Genomic DNA, 18,345 nt, shown 5'->3' on the forward strand with positions numbered 1-18,345 from the left:
AGCGGCGGATCGCAGCGCGCAGTCATAGAGGCTGGGTGCCGGGTAAGGGATATGGCCGGCACCCGCAGTGCAGCCTGCGTTTGTATTAAGCATAAACTATATTCATCCGTGGCACAGTGCACCGAACCCCCCCAACCCCAGTATTATAAAGTAGAACCATTGGTGGCGCAGTGCGCCCCCAATCCCCCCCCAAAGTATTATAATCATTGGTGGCAGTGGCAGTTCCGATCGGAGCCCCAGCAGTGTAATCCTGGGGCTCCAATCGGTTACCATGGCAGCCAGGACACTACTGAAGCCCTGGCTGCCATGTTCAGATCCCTGCTGCTGTGAGCACAGAGCAGCAGGGACAGTGTGAGGTCCTATTCACCCTGATAGAGATCTATTGGGGTGAATAGGACAAGGGATGAAAGATCCCAGGTTCTAGCCCATAAGGGGGGGAAATAATTATTAAATAAAAAGTAAAAAAAACAAAAAACACCAAAATATTAAGTTTAAATCACCCCCTTGCTTAATTTTACATATAAAATATATAAACAATAAAAAAAATTACATATGGCCACGCCCGAAAAAGTGCAAACTATTAAAATATAAAAAAATATCTCCTATGCGGTGAATGCCGTAACAGAAAAAACAAAAAACAAAACGTGCAATTTGGCATTTTTTTGTCACCTTGTCCCGACAAAAATTAGGTTAGGACTGTTCTATTATGGTCCAGACGTTCCATAAAATCTGGAATGCACGCGGCTTTTTTGGTGTTTTATTTTTTTCACGTGGTATCAAGTATCGCAATACTTTTTTATGGTATCGAGTCAAAATTTTGGTATCGTGACAACCCTAGGTAAGATGTGTTTTTTTTTTTTATTATTATATTGTAATTATATGTATTTTAAATTTGGCGACAAAATTTTTTAATTTGACGACTAAATTTTTCAGGTTAGGAGCCAATGGCTCCTTGATATTTTTTTTTAGTCTGGAGCCCTGCACCTTTTTGATCGCTTGGTGTTGCACTTTTTGTGATGTAAGGTGACAAAAATGGCTTTCTTTACACAGTTTTTATTATTATTTTTTTATGGTGTTTATCGGACGGGGTCTATCATGTGATATATTTATAGAGACGGTCGTTATGGACGCGGTGATATCTAATATGTGTAGGTTTTAAAAAATATATTTTTATAGGAAAAGGCAATTTATTTTTTTAATTTACATTTTTATTTATTTATTTATTTATTTATTTTTACTTTTATTATTTTCACTTTTTTTATCAAGTCCCTCTTGGATCTTGAAGATCCAGTGGGGCTGATGGCTGTACTATACTTTGCAATGCTCTTGCATTGCAAAGTACACTATCAGATGTCCTGTAGGTGGCAACACTGAACGCTTTTGCAAAACGTCCGGTTGCCATGGCAACCATCAGGTGCTGCCATCGCAGCGCGGCAGCCCTGATGGTTGAGAGAGGGAGCCCCCTCCCTCTATTAACCCTATGGATGCCGCGGCATCTAAGGGGCTACAGCACAGTGTCAGCATAGAGCTGACACTCGCTGCTGATGGCGGCGGCTCAGGAATGGAGCCGCCGCCATCAAACACAGCAGGGGGCAGGAGCAAATGGGGGCAGGACGAATGTATGGGGCGGGGAGGGGGCGGACCGCATCAGGGGCAGACTTCATGAATATGGATGGGGGCAGGGGGAACTGCATCAGGGGCAGGCGGGGACAGGGGGGGGCTTGGAGGTGCACAGGAAGGGGGCACAGATCGGGGGGCACAGATCGGGGGACACAAGGACACTACCTGATTTCAGGCTCTAATCTGCAGAGCGCAGATCAGAGCCTGGAACAGGCATTTTTTCACTGCTGCAATCCGATTGGTTAGTCTGCATAGACTAACCAATCGGATTGATTGCCGGCAAGGGGCCACTCTGATTGGTCCTTTGCCGGCATTACTGAACTGTATGCTGTCCGTGACAGCAGTAGGACAGGGGCAGAAGCTTTAATCCAAGCGCTGTAAAGAGCTGCCTGACGTCTATACACGTGCTATCTGCACGGGGCATGTGCAAATATCACGTATATAGACGGATTGCAGTCGGGAAGGGGTTAAACTTTCTCTCGTAGGTATCTGGACCTTTAGATGCTGCGTTGGTTGCAAAGCTAGTTGCTCTTGCTCGTCTTATCTCTCTTGCAGGCCATTCTTCTAAGGATTTTAAGACATAAGATGATGTTACTGGATTACATGCTATCCATGCTTTCTTATTGACGAACTCAGAGAACTCTTTAAAACTTGGGAAGTCCTTGCCTAGATCTAACTGTTCAGTCACATAGCAATTCCATCTAGAAGCCACTTCTTCAGGTAGCTTGGCTAGCATCCTGTGGTTTTCTAGATAGTCGTTCAGTACTTCTAGACCTGGAACATGTGGGAAGGCATTGCTGCATGCTTGCAGGAAGTCACCATACTCTTAGAGTCTGAAGTGTTCTTTAGGACCTATTTTAGGCCAGTTATTCAATTTCTCTCTAAAAGCTCTTTGTACTAAGAAAGGATGACCATATCTTGCATTAAAAAAATTTCCAAGCTTGCTTGTAGGCTTCTTAGTCTTTTCTATAGAAGTTACCTTCAAGAACTTTCTTTGCTTCCCCACCAACATATCTCTGAAGGTAGAATAACTTGTCAACTGGACTGAAGCAATGATGCTCAATGATCATTTCAAAACTTGCCTTCCACTCTATGAACTTCAGTATGTCTCCTGAAAATACAGTAGGTTCCGGAACGGGAAGTCTAGCTAGGACTGTTCTCTGTGGTCTTGCTGGGACAATGGTTGTAACATTCTCCTGAGCATTGCCGTAGCATCTAGGAATTGAATCATCCGGTTCTATTTTCTCACTTAGTTCTGAATTAGGTGAGTCCTGTTGTGCATTTTCATACGTATACAATATTATCTAATGACATTATAATCAAAATGAACGCTCATCTCATTGCCTTTAAGAATAAGATCAGCCTGAACCAAAGTTAAATTATATGGCTGAGGAAGCCAAGATGAGTTCATGGCAAGTTCAGTCTATATAAAAAAAAAAATAATTGTGAACATAAACGGACATTGTATTAAAAGTTAGTGCTAAAGATATGAGACCATCTGTTAAGGAGTAAGTCAACTCCCTAAAACATGTCGGTCTGGAGGGAACAAGGTTACTTGATAAGGACTCATGTCCTTATCGCACACCTGCTGTATGAGGTTCAATTTATATATTCATAATAATATTATATATATATCTCTCTGTATGGTATATTTAGTTTACAACATATGTTAATCAATAATTCATATAATGTGTTATCTATATGTAACAATGTATCGATTTATATATATACAGTACAGACCAAAAGTTTGGACACACCTTCTCATTCAAAGAGTTTTCTTTATTTTCATGACTATGAAGGCATCAAAACTATGAATTAACACATGTGGAATTATATACATAACAAATAAGTGTGAAACAACTGAAAATATGTAATATTCTAGGTTCTTCAAAGTAGCCACCTTTTGCTTTGATTACTGCTTTTCACACTCTTGGCATTCTCTTGATGAGCTTCAAGAGGTAGTCCCCTGAAATGGTCTTCCAACAGTCTTGAAGGAGTTCCCAGAGATGCTTAGCACTTGTTGGCCCTTTTGCCTTCACTCTGCGGTCCAGCTCACCCCAAACCATCTCGATTGGGTTCAGGTCCAGTGACTGTGGAGGCCAGGGCATCTGGCGCAGCACCCCATCACTCTCCTTCATGGTCAAATAGCCCTTACTTTCAAAGTTTTCCCAATTTTTCGGCTGACTGACTGACCTTCATTTCTTAAAGTAATGATGGCCACTAGTTTTTCTTTACTTAGCTGCTTTTTTCTTGCCATAATACAAATTCTAACAGTCTATTCAGTAGGACTATCAGCTGTGTATCCACCTGACTTCTCCTCAACGCAACTGATGGTCCCAACCCCATTTATAAGGCAAGAAATCCCACTTATTAAACCTGACAGGGCACACCTGTGAAGTAAAAACCATTTCAGGGGACTACCTCTTGAAGCTCATCAAGAGAATGCCAAAAGTGTGCAAAGCAGTAATCAAAGCAAAAGGTGGCTACTTTGAAGAACCTAGAATATGACATATTTTCAGTTGTTTCACACTTGTTTGTTATGTATATAATTCCACATGTGTTAATTCATAGTTTTGATGCCTTCAGTGTGAATCTACAATTTTCATAGTCATGAAAATAAAGAAAACTCTTTGAATGAGAAGGTGTGTCCAAACTTTTGGTCTGTACTGTATGTTATGCTATGTATTTACCATTTAGAAGGTATTGTAGAAGGTACAGAAACAAATACGTTTATGTTAATTGGATTTCAAAATAATAGTTATTCATGGACGTAGATAAGTGAAATGTACAAGTTACGATGCCTAGCATCAAAGCCGCTATATAAAATTTTTATCAAGTCAACCTATATTTCAAAAAGATAGGAGAAGACAGTCAACTCCAACAAGTCCAGGATATAGGTAATTAAAAGTGTCAGGAAAAGACCTTCCTCAATGATTTATATAAAAAGGTCAACAAAGTCATGAGAATATATTATTAGGTATTTAATTTTAATGCTTAAAAGTTGGGATGTTCACCTACAGTACCGCAGTGCCATCTGGAGGCAGATGGGCAACATATTATTTCATTATTTGTTCTATACCATATTAGGAGTTGAGATAACGTCATGATGTTATTAGCATTCGAATACACCCACCCTACCTGATTGGGAATCCATAATCTAAAGGGGATGATTCTTAGATAAGGGGGGGAATAATTACTCGTGTGCAGGGTAGCATGAGAGGGTTAGCAAGAGAAAAAAAAAGAGAGCTAGAGGAAAAGATCCATATATCCTTTGATCCATCCATTCATTCAATCAAAAAGAAAAACTTTACCAGAAGAAACTTGGATTATTCCTTTTGGATTACTAGGAAAGTTCTTCAGAACTGGTCCCATCTGAACTCTGTCTACCTTTGACCCGGTAACGTATATTTTGTTTACTACTCGTGATATTAATAAGATATTTCTCTCGGTATATAGCCAAGAGTTCCCATATTGTGGGAATATATAGAGTTAGGTGCCTCCATAATGCTGATTATTCTCTTAGCAAAGATGCATATTGTTAATGGAAGATCTGACATTATTTGAAAAGAGGACTAAACCCTTGGAAAGTTATTTTCCCTAGTCTGATTGCCGAATTGAATATTTTATCATATTAATATCAGATATTTTTGATTGGTCATAGGAAAACAGAGTCAAGGGATAACAGTTATTTTCCTGTAAATCCGTGTTTTATTGTTATAGCCTGTTTGATAACAGAAGATCCTAAGTTTCTCTTGGTATATGAGTCCGTTTGTTAAAAGTATGACACTGGTTGTCATGAATCAATAAATCATACTGTGCTGATCAGATAGGGGTGTGTTAACACCACCGTGTGATACATTTTGGGTATTACGTTGTAACTTCATCATTTGTTTTGCAATCGTATTGTTTTATATTCTTTGTTTTTATAATAAACGATTATATATTTTTGCATATACAATTGTTCCTTTGTTTCACTGCTTGCACAAATCAAATTAAGATACTTGATAAAAAGAACTTAGAGGCGTTTTTTATGTCCGCCTGAAGGATAATATATTTTTATATTTTTTTTTATCCTCTCTTTTATATGAAGATTCTTTTTCATATAGAAGATATATGACAGTCCCTTTCTTCTTCTTCTTTTCCGGTAGAGATAGAGGGTAAATCCACACACCATTTTCATGACACTGGACTAGGCCTCTTTTTGTCTTTCTGCGCAGGGATGGAAGGATAATGACTTATTTCCTCACTAAGTGCTGGAGATTTCCTTATATTCTCTTGAGCGTATGAAGGAAAGTAGGAGTCTGCCTCTTCACTTAGTACAGATTTGAACCTATGACTACTCTGATTCATATCCTCTTCGTGTACCCTGAGTCTGGCTTCTATGATCTTAACTTCTTTCTGCCTTCCCAGACTTTTCATCTGTTGGCGCTGTGATTCCATTTCAGCTTCCATTTGATGGCGCTGTGCCTCCATTTCAGCTTCCATCTGATGGCGTTGTGAATCCATTTCAGCTTCCATTTGATGGCGCTGTGCTTCCATTTGACAGCGCTGCGCCTCGATGGCAGCTTCCATTTCAATTTCGTCTCTCTTGACAGCAAGTTGTTCAGCTAATTTCTTTCTTTTGGCTGAAGTATTTGAGGACTCTAATATTTGGGTGGCACTTCTGCTAGCGAAGGAAGTCACACTTGAGATTGTGGTTCCCCCTAAGGACCTAGCATAGTCTTTCATAAAAAGCTCATTCATTCTACTTCTTGCTTTAACTTCATCATAATTAGCTGCAGATGAAAGTTCTCTCATGGGCCTTACTAAATCTTTAGTGACCGCATTACATGTGTCCATGTTCCTTACAATATCCTGGGAAGGTGTCTTAAACGACCGCAGGTTGACATATGCTGCCATAAGCTCTGATTCAGATTCTTCTACCGTCTCTACCATATCACTCAAGTTCCTTTTTATACTTTCTTGCTTTAGCTTTCTATGAATGTCTTTAATGTATGATTTCCACCTATCGTACATCTGGGCGAACTTTTTCTCTTTTAATGCTGCTTCTTGCTCCAAATTTTCCAGCATCTTGGAGGTCAGTTTTCTGGCACGCAATGAACGTCTTAGTTCATCTTTTTGGGCTATATTCGTTTGAGGCAAGACTAATGCTGCATCAGACTCTTCTACCTCAGACAGGTTCCCTTGCTCTTTAACTTCTACTCTATCTTTGTATCCTCTAACAGTGGCATGGTAATACTAGGCTCAGACATTTTACTTTCAATGCTATCACAATCAATACAAATAATAGGATGCCTTTAACTTTAAATGCAATACTGACAAATGCATAAATAAATGACTTTTACTTTAAATGCAATACTGACAAAATGCATAAATAAATGACTTTCACTTTAAATTCTTTAGAGTCCATATACTACAAACTGTCCTTTGTTTTTACTTTAAAGTCTCTTATTTCTGAACACAAAAAAAGTCTCTTTATGCCAAAGCCTATATGCAATGATAAGTAATACACTGCTCAAAAAAATAAAGGGAACACAAAAATAACATATCCTATATCTAAATTAATTAAATATTCTTCTGAAATACTTTGTTCTTTACATAGTTGAATGTGCTGACAACAAAATCACACAAAAATAAAAAAATGGAAATCAAATTTTTTAACCCATGGAGGTCTGGATTTGGAGTCACACTTAAAATTAAAGTGGAAAAACACACTACAGGCTGATCCAACTTTGATGTAATGTCCTTAAAACAAGTCAAAATGAGGCTCAGTAGTGTATGTGGCCTCCACGTGCCTGTATGACCTCCCTACAATGCCTGTGCATGGCCCTGATGAAGTGGCGGACGGTCTCCCGAGGGATCTCCTCCCAGACCTGGACTAAAGCATCTGCCAACTCCTGGACAGTCTGTGGTGCAACGTGACGTTGGTGGATAGAGCGAGACATGATGTCCCAGATGTGCTCAATTGGATTCAGGTCTGGGGAACGGGCGGGCCAGTCCATAGCATCAATGCCTTCATCTTGCAGGAACTGCTGACACACTCCAGCCACATGAGGTCTAGCATTGTCTTGCATTAGGAGGAACCCAGGGCCAACCGCACCAGCATATGGTCTCACAAGGGGTCTGAGGATCTCATCTCGGTACCTAATGGCAGTCAGGCTACCTCTGGCGAGCACATGGAGGGCTGTGCGGCCCTCCAAAGAAATGCCACCCCACACCATTACTGACCCAATGCCAAACCGGTCATGCTGGAGGATGTTGCAGGCAGCAGAACGTTCTCCACGGCGTCTCCAGACTCTGTCACATCTGTCACGTGCTCAGTGTGAACCTGCTTTCATCTGTGAAGAGCACAGGGCGCCAGTGGCAAATTTGCCAATCTTGGTGTTATCTGGCAAATGCCAAACGTCCTGCACGGTGTTGGGCTGTAAGCACAACCCCCACCTGTGGATGTCGGGCCCTCATATCACCCTCATGGAGTCTGTTTCTGACCGTTTGAGCAGACACATGCACATTTGTGGCCTGCTGGAGGTCATTTTGCAGGGCTCTGGCAGTGCTCCTCCTGTTCCTCCTTGCACAAAGGCGGAGGTAGCGGTCCTGCTGCTGGGTTGTTGCCCTCCTACGGCCTCCTCCACGTCTCCTGATGTACTGGCCTGTCTCCTGGTAGCGCCTCCATGCTCTGGACACTACGCTGACAGACACAGCAAACCTTCTTGCCACAGCTCGCATTGATGTGCCATCCTGGATAAGCTGCACTAGCTGAGCCACTTGTGTGGGTTGTAGACTCCGTCTCATGCTACCACTAGAGTGAAAGCACCGCCAGCATTCAAAAGTGACCAAAACATCAGCCACGAAGCATAGGAACTGAGAAGTGGTCTGTGGTTACCACCTGCAGAACCACTCCTTTATTGGGGGTGTCTTGCTAATTGCCTATAATTTCCACCTGTTGTCTATTCCATTTGCACAACAGCATGTGAAATTGATTGTCACTCAGTGTTGCTTCCTAAGTGGACAGTTTGATTTCACAGAAGTGTGATTGACTTGGAGTTACATTGTGTTGTTTAAGTGTTCCCTTTATTTTTTTGAGCAGTGTAAAGCTCTGACCTTATTCTGAAGAGCAGGAACAAATGCCAGTCTTAAAGGAGACATGTCTTTTCTTAATATGATTCGATGCTTTGCGCTGACTTGCGATGCTCTGTGCAGACTTTCGATGCTCTGTGCAGACTTGCGATGCTCTGTGCAGACTTGCGATAAGATTGCTGGCTTGGATACGCTGCTTGCGATGTTCTGTGCTGACTTGCGATTCTTTGTGCTGACTTGCGATGCGCTGGCTTGGATACGCTGCTGCAGACCTTGGGCCTAGTGGCGTGAAACTAGCTGGCTGCAGTATGTGGTCTCTCCCTGGATAGCGGTGCGGGCACTCTAGCTCTGGACTTTGGCCTCCCACCATGCGTCTCTTTCTCTCTCTAGGGATCGCAGGAGGGTTGGAGCTCTTTCTCTGACTATTTTGCCACTTTAAGAGTCGGCTGCAGTTTGACTAATGCACACGTTCTATGGCCTCTATAGTAGCTCCGCTGAGGTGTCTTTGCTTGCTCACTGAGGGAACAGTTGCTGCGCGGCGCTATATGCTGGCTCTCCGCTGCACTAATGCGCTCTTTACTGTGCAAGTTGAGGAGAGCTATCACTTTGCCATTTGAGGGAAATAGTTCCACTGTGGCAGGCGCAGGACTATGAAGTGCCTTATGCGCTGTGGCATTAGAAGAATTTTGATATCTCTGACTTTTAGTCTAACCATGTGACTCTGTAATTCCTCTAGCACTGTTCTATGGAAACAGTAGATTTAAAGAGCACACCAAATGCTTGAAATAACTTCTTTATTAACTTCAACTTTTCTTCATACATAACACTGCCGCCTCCGCAGTAGATAGTCCATGTACAAAATACGTGTTGCATAGAGATTCATGAAATGGCGGTATGCATAAGATGCTGGTTCAACTGTTCAATCTTGTCATTCAACATAAAATGGTGGATATATTTCTCTCTTCAGTATCTGTACTCTCACTTTAAGTTATTTAAGCACTTTATTATCTCTTTGAGAGGTATATCTGAGGTTAACCAATAGTTCACTTGCTGAATTTGGTCACAATTTGCAGTATGCAGTTAGCAGTAACTATTTGCAGATTCAGTATGCAGTTTTAATCACTATATTAACAGTCGGAACATTATATAACTGTTTTAAATACCTATTTTGGCCTCTCTGCTTCCATAAAACACAGCTCTTAGTGGAGTGAATGTCTGTTCAGCTTCTCTCTCTGGTGAATAATATTCTTTAGCAGCTTCTGCTAGGGAATTTCCCACACAGGCTTTGTGTTAGGCTGGCTATGTATGGCCAAGACTACTGCTGTGTGTGAGGCTGGCTGTGATTGGTCTATACTCCTGACCAGCAACAACAGTTACCTCTATGCTTTCAGTTGTTTCTGCTGTGTCATTGAGCTTACCTCACATCAATATAATGAATCTTAAAGGCATATTATCTTTTATGCTTCTGTGAGCACAATATATATAACAGTTATATGACATCGAAACATGAAGTCACTGTAAATAACTCTGCTTTTGTCTTTAACACACAAACATAGGAACTGTATTAAGGTTATTGGCAGGTCTAGCTGTATAAACATATAAGCTATATTAGCAACCTAGGACAGGTCTTAGCTGGCCAGCTACAACATAGAGCTGGATATTTTTCCCCAAAGCTGACACAAAGGGGAGAGGGCACTTAAAGAAGAATGATGCTTGGAATATAACAGACTTTGGAGGTCTGCCAGGATGTCCTATCACTATAGCTGGTCCCACGTCTGTTGTCGTGAGCAGCGTTCTATGCAATCTGCATGTCTACCGAATGCGGTTCCTCACTGCCACTGGCAGCTGCTGTGACATAAGGATCCTTAGAGACACAGTTCATCAGATGTGAGTGCTGGTGTCCAGAGTCCAACCCCTGCTGGCTACTCTCAAAACACTCCTGCACACGAAAGGGAAAGTGGCTGGAGAAAGCAGGGCACAGGTGACAAGACAGACGCCAACGACACCGGGCAAGCTGTACGTGTTGTGGCAAGCTTCTTCACCATGCCAGAAATTCACCATTCACATCCCCAGTTGCTTTTTGCCCTTCCTGCTCCCTGGACTGGACAGCCATTGTGTATGGAGGGTGGGAGAGATCACAGGATCCTGGATGTACCAGCAGGAGAAGACAAAAGATAAAGGTGCACAGCCCAGGGCTTCATGACCAACATAGAATGACTGCTGCGTCACTCTCCGCTTCCTGTCCAAGAAGGGACAGCGATGCTCTGAGGAGCTGGAGTGTGAGGCACAGAAGAACATGACACCTGAACTGATGGTTGACTGTGCTCTCTTTTCGATGTCCTCACCTTTCCCAGTGCAGACTGTGCTTTTTTTTCTGGGTAAGCTGAAATTTACGTCACTGGATCTTCCTGACATATAGTTTTAACAGAGCCCTGTGACGAAGGCCATGCAGTAATATTTGTCACCCATAGACTATTATAGAATGCATTAAACACATACATTTTCTACTGAATTTTGCGTTATGAAACGGCGTGGTCAACTCTGCTTTCCATACCTTTTTGTTTCCAGTACCCTGGCCAGATTTAGGCCAAAGGAGACTTTTTTGGCCTCTGATTAATGAAACGTTCAATATGTACAGTACAGACTAAATGCTTGGACACACCTTCTCATTCAAAGAGTTTTCTTTATTTTCATGACTACAGTATAAAGGCATCAAAACTATGAATTAACACATGTGGAATTATATACATAACAAACAAGTGTGAAACAACTGAAAATATGTCATATTCTAGGTTCTTCAAGTAGCCACCTTTTGCTTTGATTACTGCTTACTGATTACTGATGAGCTTCAAGAGGTAGTCCCCTGAAATGGTCTTCCAACAGTCTGGAAGGAGTTCCCAGAAATGCTTAGCACTTGTTGGCCCTTTTGCCTTCACTCTGCGGTCCAGCTCACCCACAAACCATCTCGAATGGGTTCAGGTCCGGTGACTGTGGAGGCCAGGTCATCTGGCGCAGCACCCCATCACTCTCCTTCATGGTCAAATAGCCCTTACTTTCAAAGTTTTCCCAATTTTTTGGCTGACTGACTGACCTTCATTTCTTAACCACCTCAGCTCCCCTACCTTAAACACCCTTAATGACCAGGCCACTTTTTACACTTCTGACCTACAGTACTTTCACCGTTTATTGCTCGGTCATGCAACTTGCCACCCAAATGAATTTTACCCCCTTTTCTTCTCACTAATAGAGCTTTCATTTGGTGGTATTTCATTGCTGCTGACATTTTTACTTTTTTTTGTTATTAATCGAAATTTAACGATTTTTTTGCAAAAAAATGACATTTTTCACTTTCAGTTGTAAAATTTTGCAAAAAAAAACGACATCCATATATAAATTTTTCTTTAAATTTATTGTTCTAGATGTCTTTGATAAAAAAAAAATGTTTGGGTAAAAAAAAAATGGTTTGGGTAAAAGTTATAGCGTTTACAAACTATGGTACAAAAATGTGAATTTCCGCTTTTTGAAGCAGCTCTGACTTTCTGAGCACCTGTCATGTTTCCTGAGGTTCTACAATGGCCAGACAGTACAAACACCCCACAAATGACCCCATTTTGCAAAGTAGACACCCTAAGGTATTCGCTGATGGGCATAGTGAGTTCATAGAACTTTTTATTTTTTGTCCCAAGTTAGCGGAAAATGATGATTTTTTTTTTTTTCTTACAAAGTCTCATATTCCACTAACTTGTGACAAAAAATAAAAACTTCTATGAACTATGCCCATCAGCGAATACCTTGGGGTGTCTTCTTTCCAAAATGGGGTCACTTGGGGGGTAGTTATACTGCCCTGGCATTCTAGGGGCCCTAATGTGTGGTAAGTAGTTTGAAATCAAAATCTGTAAAAAATGGCCGGTGAAATCCGAAAGGTGCTCTTTGGAATGTGGGCCCCTTTGCCCACCTAGGCTGCAAAAAAGTGTCACACATGTGGTATCTCCGTACTCAGGAGAAGTTGAGCAATGTGTTTTGGGGTGTCATTTTACATATACCCATGCTGGGTGAGAGAAATATCTTGGCAAAACACAACTTTTCCCATTTTTTTTATACAAAGTTGGCATTTGACCAAGATATATATCTCACCCAGCATGGGTATATGTAAAATGACACCCCAAAACACATTGCCCAACTTCTCTTGAGTACGGAGATACCACATGTGTGACACTTTTTTGCAGCCTAGATGCGCAAAGGGGCCCACATTCCTTTTAGGAGGGCATTTTTAGACATTTGGATACCAGACTTCTTCTCACGCTTTGGGGCCCCTAAAATGCCAGGGCAGTATAAATACCCCACATGTGACCCCATTTTGGAAATAAGACCCCCCAAGGTATTCAATGAGGGGCATGGCGAGTTCATAGAATTTTTTGTTTTTTGGCACAAGTTAGCGGAAATTGTTTTTTTTTTTGTTTTTTCTCACAAAGTCTCCCTTTCCGCTAACTTGGGACAAAAATTTAAATCTTTCATGGACTCAATCTGCCCCTCAGTGAATACCTTGGGGTGTCTTCTTTCCAAAATGGGGTCATTTGTGGGGTGTTTGTACTGCCCTGGCATTTGAGGGTCTCCGTAATCATTACATGTATGGCCAGCATTAGGAGTTTCTGCTATTCTCCTTATATTGAGCATACGGGTAATGAAATTTTATTTTTTTCGTTCAGCCTCAGGGCTGAAAGAAAAAATGAACGGCACAGATTTCTTCATTCACATCGATCAAAATCTCTGCCAAAAAAAAAAAAAGGAGGGGAAAGGCGTCTGCCAGGACATAGGAGCTCCGCCCAACATCCATACCCACTTAGCTCGTATGCCCTGGCAAACCAGATTTCTCCATTCACATCAATCGATGTGAATGAATAAATCATTGCCGGGATTTTTTATTTTTTTTTATATACAAAGTGTTTGCCAAAGTATATGAACACCGCCGCCTCCTCAGCTCATATGCCTCGGCAAACGTATCTTTTACTGCAGAGGAGAAATCTCGTCTTGCAGCGCCGCATACACCGACTTTGTGTAATTTGACAGCAGAGCAATGCTTCTGTCAGAATGCACATCAGTGCTGCAGCTAGTCGATCGGTTGGTCCACCTGGAAGGTAAAAAAAAAAAGAAAAAACCAGGCCGCAACGCAATAAATTTATTAACTTTATAAGAACTTTTGAGCATAACATATAAACTTTATTGAACTGAACGTTAACTTTTTTTGCTTACTGGTGTTTTTTTTTTTTTTTTACCTTTATAGGACAAACCTCTCCTTCCCCATGGGACAATGTGCAAAACGCAAATCGCCCAAAGATGTGGCGAAGTACATTATGCACTTTATCCCAGGTGAAAGGAGAGGTTTGCAGCAGCTGTGAGAGAAAGGGCCCTAATAGCCCTGTGTGCCTGTCCTGTGAGATGCAATCCCTATGCTAAGTGTACCTGTGTGTGGTACTTCCGGAAACACTCCCCTAAGCATAGGGCAGGGTGGTCAGGGCAGTCAGGACAGAAATAGCGGGTGTCACGCCTTATTCCACTCCTGCTACAGACACAACATTTTTTTCGGGGTGACGGTTGGGTTGAGGTACCAGGAACGACACTGGGGAAATGTCGCTCGTGTAGACGGCTCACTACACTGGTGGTTGGGGCCACGGAACCTCCTGGATACAGGAGGTTCTCGATGATCTCTTCCTGAAATTTGAGGAAGGATCGTGTTCTCCCAGCCTTACTGTAGAGAACAAAACTATTATAGGCAGCCAATTGAATTAAATATACAGACACCTTCTTATACCAGCGTCTGGTGCGTCGGGAAACTAAATAGGGAGCCAACATCTGGTCATTGAAGTCCACCCCTCCCATGAGCGCATTATAGTCGTGGACTGAGAGGGGCTTTTCAATGACACGGGTTGCCCGTTCAATTTGTATTGTCGTGTCTGCGTGAATGGAGGAGAGCATGTAAACGTCACGCTTGTCTCTCCATTTCACCGCGAGCAGTTCTTCGTTACACAAGGCAGCCCTCTCCCCCCTTGCAAGACGGGTGGTAACGAGCCGTTGGGGGAAGCCCCGGCGACTAGGTCGCACGGTGCCACAGCAGCCAATCTGTTCTAGGAACAAATGCCTGAAGAGGGGCACACTTGTGTAAAAATTGTCCACATAAAGATGGTACCCCTTGCCAAATAAGGGTGACACCAAGTCCCAGACTGTCTTCCCACTGCTCCCCAGATAGTCAGGGCAACCGACCGGCTCCAGGGTCTGATATTTTCCCTCATAGATCCGAAATTTGTGGGTATAGCCTGTGGCCCTTTCACAGAGCTTATACAATTTGACCCTATACCGGGCGCGCTTGCTTGGGATGTATTGTTTGAAGCCAAGGCGCCCGGTAAAATGTATTAGGGACTCATCTATGCAGATGTTTTGCTCAGGGGTATACAAATCTGGAAATTTCTGGTTGAAGTGGTCTATGAGGGGCCGAATTTTGTGGAGCCGGTCAAAAGCTGGGTGGCCTCTGGGACGAGAGGTGCTGTTGTCGCTAAAGTGCAGGAAACGCAGGATGGTCTCAAAACGTGTCCTGGACATAGCAGCAGAGAACATGGGCATGTGATGAATCGGGTTCGTGGACCAATATGACCGCAATTCATGCTTTTTGGTTAGACCCATGTTCAGGAGAAGGCCCAGAAAAATTTTAATTTCGGAAACTTGGACTGGTTTCCACCGGAAAGGCTGGGCATAAAAGCTTCCCGGGTTGGCGGATATAAATTGAGTGGCATACCGATTTGTTTCTGCCACGACTAAGTCCAAGAGCTCCGCAGTCAAGAACAGCTCAAAAAATCCCAGGGCCGAACCGATCTGAGCTGTCTCAACCCAAACTCCAGACTGGGCGGTGAAAGGGGGAACTACTGGTGCGGCTGAAGTTGGTGACTGCCAATCAGGATTTGCCAGCACCTCAGGGACTCTAGGGGCTCTACGGGCCTGTCTTTGCGGTGGCTGCGACGGGGTAACTATTGCACGTGCCACCGTACCAGCTTCAACTGCCCTTCTGGTGCTCGCCACTTCACCATGTTGTACGGCAGTGCTGGTACTAGGTCCAGGATGGGCTGCGCTGCTGGTGTATGCCTCACCACGTGATCCGACAGCGCCAGCCCCACTCTGCTGCTCTTGAAGCGGATCCTGCACAACCTGTGGTCTAGCGACACGGGGCCGGGTACGCCTGGTGCTATCAGGGACCTCAACCTCCTCGTCCGAACTTTGGGTCAGACTGCCACTGCTTTCTACAGGTTCATATTCTGACCCGCTAGATTCGTCAGATGAGGGTTCCCATTCCTCATCCGACTGGGTCAGAAGCCTGTAGGCCTCTTCAGAAGAATACCCCCTGTTTGACATTTTGGACTACTAAATTTAGGGGTATTCCCTGAGACTACCCAAGAAAAAAAGCAAGCCTGTCTTACAAATGGGAGGCTAGCGAAGTACCGGAGGCCGCTGCGATTGATAAAAAATATCAAAACTGATTTTTTTATCGCCGCAGCGCTTGTAAAGTGATTGTGCAGTGATAAAAAAAAATAAAAAATTTGTCACTGCGGTGGGGCAGGCGTGGGTGAACGCACGTGTGGGCGACCGATCAGGCCTGATCGGGCAAACACTGCGTTTTGGGTGGAGGGCGAGCTAAGGTGACACTAATACAATTATAGATCTGACTGTGATCAGTTTTGATCACTTACAGATACTATAAAAGTACAAATGCTGATTAGCGATACGCTAATCAGCGAATAAGTGACTGCAGTGCGGTGTCCTGGGCGCTAACTGACGCTAACTACCTAACCAAGGGGCCTAAACTATCCTAAAACTATCAGTCAATACCAGTGAAAAAAAAAAAAAGACAGTTTACACTGATCACTTTTTTCCCTTTCACTAGGTGATTGACAGGGGGCGATCAAGGGGTTAATTGGGATGATGGGGGTGATGGAGGGTGATCTGGGGCTAAGTGTGGTGTTTGGTGCTACTCACAGTGATGTGTGCTCCTCTGCTGGAACCAACCGACGAAAAGGACCAGCAGAGGAGCAGACAAGCCATTTAACACCTTATATTTATAAATATAAGGTGTTAGATGGCTTGTGATTCGATTTTTTAAAAATCAGCAACCTGCCAGCAACGATCATTGGCTGGCAGGTTGCTGACGAAATACTCCTCTAACTTTTGCCGGCCCGCGATGCGCATGCGCGGGCCGGCTCTGACCAAAATCTCGCGTCTCGCGAGAGGATGTGTATATGCGTCCAGGAGGAATCAATCGACCACCTCCAGGACGCGTCGCTGCGTTCGGCGGTCCGGAGGTGGTTAAAGTAATGATGGCCACTCGTTTTTCTTTACTTAGCTGCTTTTTTCTTGCCATAATACAAATTCTAACAGTCTATTCAGTAGGACTATCAGCTGTGTATCCACCTGACCACTCCTCAATGCCACTGATGGTCCCAACCCCATTTATAAGGCAAGAAATCCCACTTATTAAACCTGACAGGGCACACCTGTGAAGTGAAGACCATTTCAGGGGACTACCTCTTGAAGCTCATCAAGAGAATGCCAAGAGTGTGCAAAGCAGTAATCAAAGCAAAAGGTGGCTACTTTGAAGAACTTAGAATATGACATACTGTATTTTCAGTTGTTTCACACTTGTTTGTTATGAATATAATTCCACATGTGTTAATTCATAGTTCTGATGCCTTCAGTGTGAATCTACAATTTTCATAGTCATGAAAATAAAGAAAACTCTTTGAATGAGAAGGTGTGTCCAAACTTTTGGTCTGTACTGTACATCAGCAGCTTTTTCGACATAGACAAATGTGAACAAAAAAGCAAGATGTGAACGACGTCTTAAGCTGTGACTTTGGGCAGGTAATCACTGCCCTGTTATTTTCAGGTTTCACAAGTCACTTTTGTGGTTTCTTCCACTTCTACTTTGAGGATATAGGTTCTAAGCACCCAGCGGTCTTGTCAAAGGGAAATGAGTGTTCATGAACCTGTCCAGGTTATTTTCAATGTTAGATGTTCTTTAGATCAGCTCCAACACATCTGCATTGTCTATTGTAGTCTGAGATCACCTCCTGTCTTTTTAGATGATGGAAATGCGACGCACGGGTAATGGCCATGGGTCCCTTAAAGGGGTTGTCCGAGTTATGAAAAAAAAATATATAGCACTGAAAATCTGATGGGCAGCAATATATAACTAAGCTAAGCAAGTTTTATACAAAAAATAAATAAATATATATTTACTCATTTCCCTGGTTCTTTTCTGGCCCTTGTTTACATGCAATAAAAACAATCTCTGCCCCTCCCCCCTGCTCTGCTAAGGGAGTGAATACAAAAGCTTCCCTGAGTGACATGTCTGCCTGCTGGGAGAATCAGCAGCATGTTGTATGTGTAGAACTACAAGTCCTAGCTGTATAATGACACTGCTAAGGGAGTGGATACATGTCACGGCTGAGGATGGGGGAAATCCTCAGCCGTGTGGAGCCCGGTGATGTTACGGCTGCTTGGCCATGAAGACAGGATTAGGGAGCAGGTCACCTCCTAAAGGCATCCCTAACCTGACCCTGACTCCTAGCTACATGAGCCAACCTTGATGGTAGGAGGGCCCATGCT

Source organism: Bufo bufo, chromosome 1 (genome assembly GCF_905171765.1).
Source record: "Bufo bufo chromosome 1, aBufBuf1.1, whole genome shotgun sequence".
NCBI classification, from domain to species: Eukaryota; Metazoa; Chordata; class Amphibia; order Anura; family Bufonidae; genus Bufo; species Bufo bufo.